The following is an 8,515-nucleotide window of genomic DNA, read 5'->3' as shown; positions in this document are numbered from 1 at the left end:
TTACTACTGCTAAAAGAAATTACTATGAATGTAATTGCTTGAAACTACAGAAAATTATTATCTCACAAATTTGGAGAACAAAAATATAAAATGGATTTTCCTACACTAAATATCAAGATGTCAACAGGTTCTTTCTGGAGACTCCATGAGAATTTTTTTCCTTGCTGTTTTAGTTTTCTAAAGCTGATAAAATACAATAAACCAGAAATGGGTTAAATTTTACAATGAAATATAATAACTTAAAGGCTTACAGTTCCTAGTCCATAAAAATTTCCAATTCAAAGCATTAAGAGATAATGCTTTCAAGAGTCACCCCCAGAGAACCTCTTTTGTTGCTCAGATGTGGCCTCTCTCTCTCAGTAAACACAACAAGCAAACTCACTGTCCTCTTCCTTCTCTATGTAGGACAGGACTCACAGGGGTGTAAACCTTCCTAGGAATGTGGAACAGAAATGCTAGAATGAGTTGGGACTCAGCATCAAGGGATTGAGAAAACCTTTTCAAACAAAAGGGGGAAGAGAAATGAGACAAAATGAAGGGTCAATGGCTGAGAGATTTCAAACAGAGTTGAGAGGTTATCCTGGAGGTTATTCTTACACATTATACAGATAACACCATTTTAGTTAAGGTGTAATGGAGAGGCTGGAGGGAAGGGCCTGAAAATTTACAGCTGTCTTCCAGTAGCCATGTTTCTTGAAGATAATTGCAGAATGATATAGCTTTCACAATGTGACTGTGATCGTGAAAACCTTGTGTCTGATGCTCCATGGTGGCTCAGCAGGCAAGAATGCTTGCCTGCTATGCCAGAGGACCTGGGTTCAATTTCCAGTGCCTGCCCATGTAAAAAAAAAAAAGGTTAGTGATCAATGAAAAGGAGGGATAAGGGGTATAGGATGTATGAGTTTTTTCCTTTTTATTTCTTTTTCTGAATTGATGCAAATGTTCTAAGAAATGATCATGATGATGATGAATATACAACTATGTTAGGATGTTGTGAGTTATTGATTGTATATCAAGAATGGAATGATCATATGGTAAGAATGTTCATGTTTGTATTTTTAAAATGAATGAGTGAATGAATAAATAAATAAACAAACAAATAAATAAATGAGATAATGCTTTCTCCCTGAAGACAAGCTACCAGAGACTTGGGCTCCTCTGTCAACTGCAAAATATGCTTGTCCTTCTTTCCTGGGTTTCAATACTTTCAGCTTCTGATTTCAGTGGCTTATCCTCTTACTGCCCTTGGACCTCACCTGTCATTTTTCTTAAAAAGAACCCCAGTAAGAGTCTGGAGGCAGGAAAAGATGGCAGCTCAGTGAAGTGTGGAATTAAGTTCATTGTCCAGAGCAGCTAGATAAAAGCTAGTAAAGGTATAGAATAACTGCTGGGGGAACATCAGTGATCAGACACACAGAGTACAAGAGTCTGGACCATGTAGAGCATCTCAGACCCCACACAGATCTGTAAGTCCCCCAAGCCATGGAGGCCAGTGTCCCCTCCCCCATGGACATGGTAGAAAAGGAACAGATTTTACTAGCAGTAAGGGCTTAGCTCAACGAAGTACCAATTGCAGAATTAATTAACAAATTCTGACTACAGAAAATAGCCCTCCACCACAGATAAACTTGGAATATGCACTAAACTTACTTGGAGTTTTTCCCAGCAGAATGGGAGTGGGCTGATGGGAAAAAAAGAGTCTTTTTGAGTGGGATGACCCAAAATACTGGCAAAGGGCTGGACCCAAAGGAAAGGGGGACATAGAACCTGGAGATACATGGAGCCAAGAACCAACTTAAGCCCTTGATTGACAAACCCATGGAGTAAAGTCCTGGCTCTGAAAAGACTTTTTTGCCCTTTTCTGCTCCTTAACAGCTCACTGGATAGGACTAAAAGGCTCCTCTCAGGCTCCAGCCCTGCCCCAGGCAAGGGTGAAATTAAGTTTCTCTGAGAGACAAAGTAACTAGTTAGATGACAGGCATTAATTCCCTAATGGGTGTATCTTCCTAAAGAGAAAGGTAGCCTATATCAAGTGAAACTGAAGGAATTAAAGCCATCATATTACCTCACCTCTGTATCAACCATGCCCCTAGCAGGGAGAGTGCTGAAGTTAAGGGCGCCACATCACTTTATGTTGGTGGGAAGCCAGGGGCTTATGAGTGCCACATTGTGGGAGAATAGCAAAACCACAGAGTCTAGAGGCTTTAGAGGAAAGTCTCTCAACCTGCTGGGTCTCACCCTTAGGGAAAACTGATGCTGACTATATTTTCCTCCTGATACATTGGCCTGTCTGGTTGGGAAAAATGTTATAAACTAGGGTCTGTTATATCTGCAGAGATCCTCCTCAAAATAAATAAATAAATAAATAAAGGCTCCATACAGTCAGGGCAAGAAATAGAGAAACAAGAAGTGAAAAATTCTGATCATTTAAACAGAACCTATGCTAGAGATCTAGAATAAGTTGAACTGAATGCCAAAGAACAGATAGAGAACAAAGCCATCCAGCAAAAAAATCCTACCAAAAAGAGGGAAATAACCTTCAGAATAAACTAATTAGGGAAATCAAATGCCTAGATACCAGCAAAAAAAAATGAGTCGTACTAGGATAATTGAAGATATGGCCTAAAGAGATAAACACTTCAAATGAGATACAAAAGTTGAAACAACTTACTCAGGATGTTCAAATAGACATGGAAAATTGCATCAAAAATCAAATCAATGAATTGAGGAATGATATAAAGAAGACATTGGGTGAAAAAAAAGAACTTAAGAGTTTGAAAAAAACAAATCACAGATCTTACATGAATGATAAGGACAATAGAAGAGATTAAACAAATGGAAATCTAAAACAATAGATTTGAAGAAGCAGACTTTAGTGTACTAAAGGGCAGAATATCTGAAATCCAACATACTCAAAAAATACAGAGAAAAGAATGGAAAAATACAAGCAAAGACTGAGGGAATTGAATGAAAACATGAAACACATGAAGAAGTGGTCCATGAAGAAGATGAGAGGGGGAAAGGAGGAGAAAGACTAATGGAGGAAATAATCACTGAAGATTTCCCATCTCTTATGAAAGACATAAAATTGCAGATTCAAGAAGTGCAGCATACCCCAGGCAGAATAAATCCAAATAGATATACTCCAAATTACTTACTAAATAGAGTGTCAAATGTCAAAGACAAAGAGAGAATTTTGAAAGCAGCAAGAGAAAACAACAGACATTTACAGAACATTGCACTCCACAACAACAAGATACATATTTTTCTCAAGTGTTCATGAATCATTCTGAAAGATAAACCATATGCTGGGTCACAAAGCAATTCTCAATAAACTTAAAATGGTTGAAATCATGCAAAATATTTTCCCAGTTCATAATGCAATGAAGTTGGAAATCAATAATGGGCAGAAGGCCATAAAATTCACAAACATACAAAGACTAAACAACACAGTTATAAACAACAAGTGGATCAAGGAAGAAATTATGAGAGAAATAAGTAAATATCTCAAGGCAAATGAAAATGAAAACACAAAATATAAAAATTTATGGGAGGTGTGCCATGGTGGCTCAGTGGCAGAGTTCTCACCTGTCATGCCAGAGACCCGGGTTTGATTCCCAGAGCCCACCCATGCCAAAAAAAAATGATGGTATGCAGCAAAGGTACTATTAAGAGGTAAACTTACCATCTTAAAATGCCTATATTAAAAAAGAAGAATAAGCAAATATCAAGGGATTAACTGCTCATTTGGAAGAACTGGAGAAAGAAGAGCAGAGTAATGCCAAAGAAAACAAAAGGAAATAAATGATGAAGATGAGAGCAGAAACAAAATGAAATTGAGAACATGAAAAGAGTCAAGAAAATCAACAAAATAAGAAATTGGTTCTTTAAGAAAATTAATAAAAATTGATGGACCCTTAGCTAGGTTGACAAAAAGAGAGCAAGGATGCAAATAAATAACATCAGAAATAAAAAAGGAGGCATAACCACTGACTGCACAGAAATAAAGGAGGTAATGAGAGGATACTCTGAGCAAGATATGTACTTAAATTAGACAATGCAGATGAAATACCATCCTAGAAAGGAATGAACAACCAACATTAACTCAAGAGGAAATAGACAACCTCAACAAACCAATCACAAAAGAGATTGAATAAGTCATTTAAATCTCCCCAAAGAGAAAAACCCAGGACCAGATGACTTCACATATGAATTCTGCCAAGCATTCAAGAAAGAACAAGTACTAATCTTGTTAAAAATCTTCGAAAAATTGGAAAAAATATCTTCAAGAAATTGAAGAGGAAGAAAAGCTACCTAACTCATACTATGAAGCCAATATCACACTAATGCAAAAGACAGACAATGATAATACAAGAAAAGAAAATTACAAACCAATCTCTGTAATGAATATAGATGCAAATATCCTCAATGAAATATTTGCAAATCAAATTCAGCAGTACACTAAAGACTTATACACCCAACCAAGTGGAATTTTGTTCAAGTATGCAAGGGTGGTTAAACATAAGAAAATCAATTAATGTAAAGACAATATCAACAAATCAAAGCAGGAAAACCACATAACCACCTGAATTGATGTAGAAAAGACTTTTGACAAAATTCAATATCATTTATTGATGAAAACATTTCAAAGGATAGTGATAGAAGGAATCTTCTTCAACATGATAAAGGGAATACATGAAAAACCAACAGCTAACATCATCCTCAATGGGGAAAAGCTGAAAGCTTTTCCTCTAAGATCAGGAACAAGACAAGGATGCCCACTGTCACCATTGTTATTAAATATTGTGCTGGAAGTTGTAGCCAGAGCAATTAGGCAAAAGAAGAAAGAAAGAAAGAGAGAGAGAGAGAGAGGAAGGGAGGGAGGGAGGGAGGGAGGGAGGAAGGGAGGAAGGAAGGAAGGAAGGAAGGAAGGGAGGAAGGAAGGAAGGGCATCCAAATTGGAAAGGAAGAAGTAAAGCCCTCACTGTAAAACTACTAGAGGTAATAAATAATACAGCAAAATGTCAGGTTACAAGATCAATACCCAAAATCATTATTGTTTCTGTAAACTAATAATGAGCAATCTGAGGAGGAATAAAAAATCCATTTATGATAGCAACCAAAATAATCAAATATTTAGGAATGAATTTAACTAAGGATAGAAAAGACCTATACACAGAAAAGTACAAGAAATTGCTAAAAGAAATCATGCAGACCTGAATAAATGAAAGGGCATACCATTTTCATGGATCACAAGGCTGAATATAATTAAGATATCAATTCTACCCAAATTGATTTATAGATTCAATGCATTAACAATTAAAATCTCAACAACTTAATTTGTAGAAATAGAAAAACCAATAACCAAATTTATTTGGAAGGGAGGCATGCCCCAAATGGAAGTCAGTTTGGCAGTTCCTCAGAAAGCTAAGTATAGATTTGCCATATGATCCACCAATCCTATTTCTAGGTATATGTTCAGAGGACCTGAGGGCAAGGACACAAACGGACATTTGCACACCAATAATTATGGCAGCAATATTTACAATTGCAAGGAGATGGAAACAGCCTAAATGTCTATCAATGGGTGCATGGTTAAATGAGCTGTGGTATATATATATATATATATACATATATATAATGGAATTCTATGCAGCTGTAAAACAGAATAAAGTCCTGAAGTACATAACAATGTAGATTAAACTTGAGGACATTATGCTAAGTGAAATTAGCCAGAAACAAAATGACAAATACTGTATGGTCTCACAAATATGGACTAACATTAATGAGTGAAATTTGAGAATTGAAGTTAAGAACACATGTTATCAGGAGGCAGAAACAGGGTAGAGACTGGGCAATTGCTGCTGAAGGGATACAGACTGTGCAGCAGGACTGACTGCAAAAGTTCAGATATGAAGAGCACAATCTTATCTGATTGTAGCACAATAGTAAGAGTACACTGAATGAAGCTGAGTGTGAATGTGAATGAGGGAGAATGGCTGGGTACACATATGAATCAAAAGGAGAGATAGAGGATAAAGACAGAGACAGTATAATTTAGGAATGCCTAGAGTGGACAATGGTGGTGATTAAATGTTCAAATAAAAAAATTACAAGAGGGAGAACAAATGAGTGTCAACATTGCAGGATGCTGAAAATAGATGGTACTGGCAGAAAATATAAAATCAATGCAAACTAAGGTCTATAGTTAACAGAAACATTGTGATATGCTTCCACTAAATGTAACAAGGACATTATGTCAAAACAAAATGTCAACAGGCAGAGGGCATGGGGTAGGGGTATGGATTATTTGTGGAAGAAAAGGAAATGTCTTCATATAGTTTATGGTGGCAAAGGCATGTCTAGACACTTAGGTTGAATTGTATGATGTGTGAATGAAGCTATTAAAAATGAACATAAAGAAACAAGTGCTAGAGAAAATGTGGAGAAAGAGCTGTACCTATTCTCTGATGGTGGGGAACCTGTGAGGTACAGCCCCTTGCAAGGACAGCAGCATTGTGGTTCCACAGGAAGCTAGGTGTGGGGTTGGCATATGATCTTTAAACTCATTATTCAGTATATACCTGGAGAAATTGAGTGTGGTGACACAAATGGACATTTGCACACTGGTGTTTCTGGGGGCAGTGTTCATGATCTACAATGGATGGAGCTGGCATAAGGGTACAATGACTGAGGAATGGAAAAGGAAACTGTGGTGTATACATAAAATGCACTGATGAGTGGCTGCAAGAAGGAAAGAAGTTGTGAGGCATGCAACAAGGTGTATGCCATAGGGATTGTATGTTGAATGAGATGCCAGGAACAAAGAAGCAAATATGAGCATGCCTCAATAATATGGACTAATTATAATACAAAAGCTCAGTGAACTTAAGTCAAGATCATGCGTTATCAGGTTGGGGCCTATGGTAAAGGGTTAAAATTGTATTCTCTTACATACAGTCACATATATTCAGGAGTTATAACTGTCACATCTATTCAGGAGTCATAACTGTTATTTCTAAATTATATGAAATGCATGTTAAAAATTTCATGTTCATATATGTATATATACTTAAAATATTGCTTCTTGATCACCAAATAATCAATATGGCTGTGAACAAACAATTCTTGATTTACAGTGGTATTTTTCTTCCACTAGAAATGCATTACTCATTCCTAACTTCTCCCCTCAGTGTTTTGTAACATTTCATCAACATTTTGTTTTCATTAATTGGAAAACAAATTCTGCACCAGAAAGATATTGTAGAAAGCTATTCATGAAAAACACAATGATGGAAAGTATGGCTTATGGTGACTATGGTCCTGGAGTACCTTGCAGGAGTTGGGTTAGATCTCAGCCACCTTTGACATATCTGATTGCAAGGGAGGATGACACATAACAGAGCCATATGTTCAGGTGGCAAAGCAAAATATTTGGTTATCAGCCAGCCCACTTTTCCTGTAGAATGGATATCAGTTGTGACTTCAACAACTATTTTATCAACATTACCCTAGTCTGCCCATTTTATCACTACCAAAAACTTTGAAATATTAAATATGCAATAAAACTTTTTGTTTGTCTCTGTTACAATCTCAGAATTTCTTTGTTGACATGGATTGTGCTTAACTGAATTTAAAACCCAGATCTGTATTTGAATATTTAAAACATAACAATATATCAAGACAAATAGAAAGACTTTAGCTCTATCAAATTAAATATGATTAAATTATATATCTCTATCCTTATCAGCTATAAGCATTGTATATTCATAAGTAAGATTTCAGGAGTCTGAAATCCTTGTACATTGATGGTGGAGTGTATATTGTTCAAAAAGAATCTTGAAAAGATCTATTAGAAATTAAATTCATTTATTTCTCCTGAATCAGGGATCTACTCTTGCATATATTTCACAAAGATACTCAATCATGGATCAGCAGAAGATCACTTGCAAAATTGTTAATTTTCTTCTATACATAGAATTCAGTACTTCAGAATTAATTGAATTTATAATGCTAAAGAAACAATATATTAAATGAGGCAGATACAAATTACAGCAATATCATATGATTACTAGTGGAGAAGAGAAGGCAGCAAAGAATTCATATATGTGTAGTAAAATAAATAGACATAAATGTAGTTGACTCTGTAGCCAATTAAGCTGACTGTTATTCTCTCCCTGTGGGGCCCAGGGTGCAGTGTCTGCAGACAACAGCCTCCTTTTAGTGCACATAATCCTGTGGATGTTGGGTTGCCCTAAGGGACCTTGCAGACAGCCTTTTCTGTTAGTCTTGCCAGACCACCTGCAGTCTCCAACCTAGGCTCCTAAGGGTATGTGGTGACTTTGGAAAACCCCAGGGTACAACAGAGAGGATGCAGTTTGGCCAAGTTATTGTGCCCATCAAGGCCAAGCTTCAGAACAAGGTGCATATGATCAAAACACTTTGAAGGGCCATGTTCAAATGTTCTGGCTACCAGAAAAGCATTGTCTCCAAAACTGGGGCTTTGGGCAAGTCT

The 8,515-nt window shown here is 36.5% G+C and overlaps 1 non-coding gene across 1 annotated transcript; it reads left to right on the top strand.

Moving 5' to 3' along the window:
* The first annotated feature begins 8,144 nt into the window (after positions 1-8,144).
* LOC143673119 (small nucleolar RNA SNORA70) lies at positions 8,145-8,276 on the top strand. The gene has a single exon (XR_013170196.1). It is a non-coding gene; the product is annotated as a small nucleolar RNA SNORA70 (small nucleolar RNA).
* Positions 8,277-8,515: the final 239 nt, after the last annotated feature.

The sequence above is a fragment of the Tamandua tetradactyla genome, unplaced genomic scaffold (genome assembly GCF_023851605.1).
Source record: "Tamandua tetradactyla isolate mTamTet1 unplaced genomic scaffold, mTamTet1.pri scaffold_132_ctg1, whole genome shotgun sequence".
Classification (NCBI taxonomy): Eukaryota; Metazoa; Chordata; class Mammalia; order Pilosa; family Myrmecophagidae; genus Tamandua; species Tamandua tetradactyla.
This window is presented reverse-complemented; position numbering and strand designations above follow the sequence as displayed.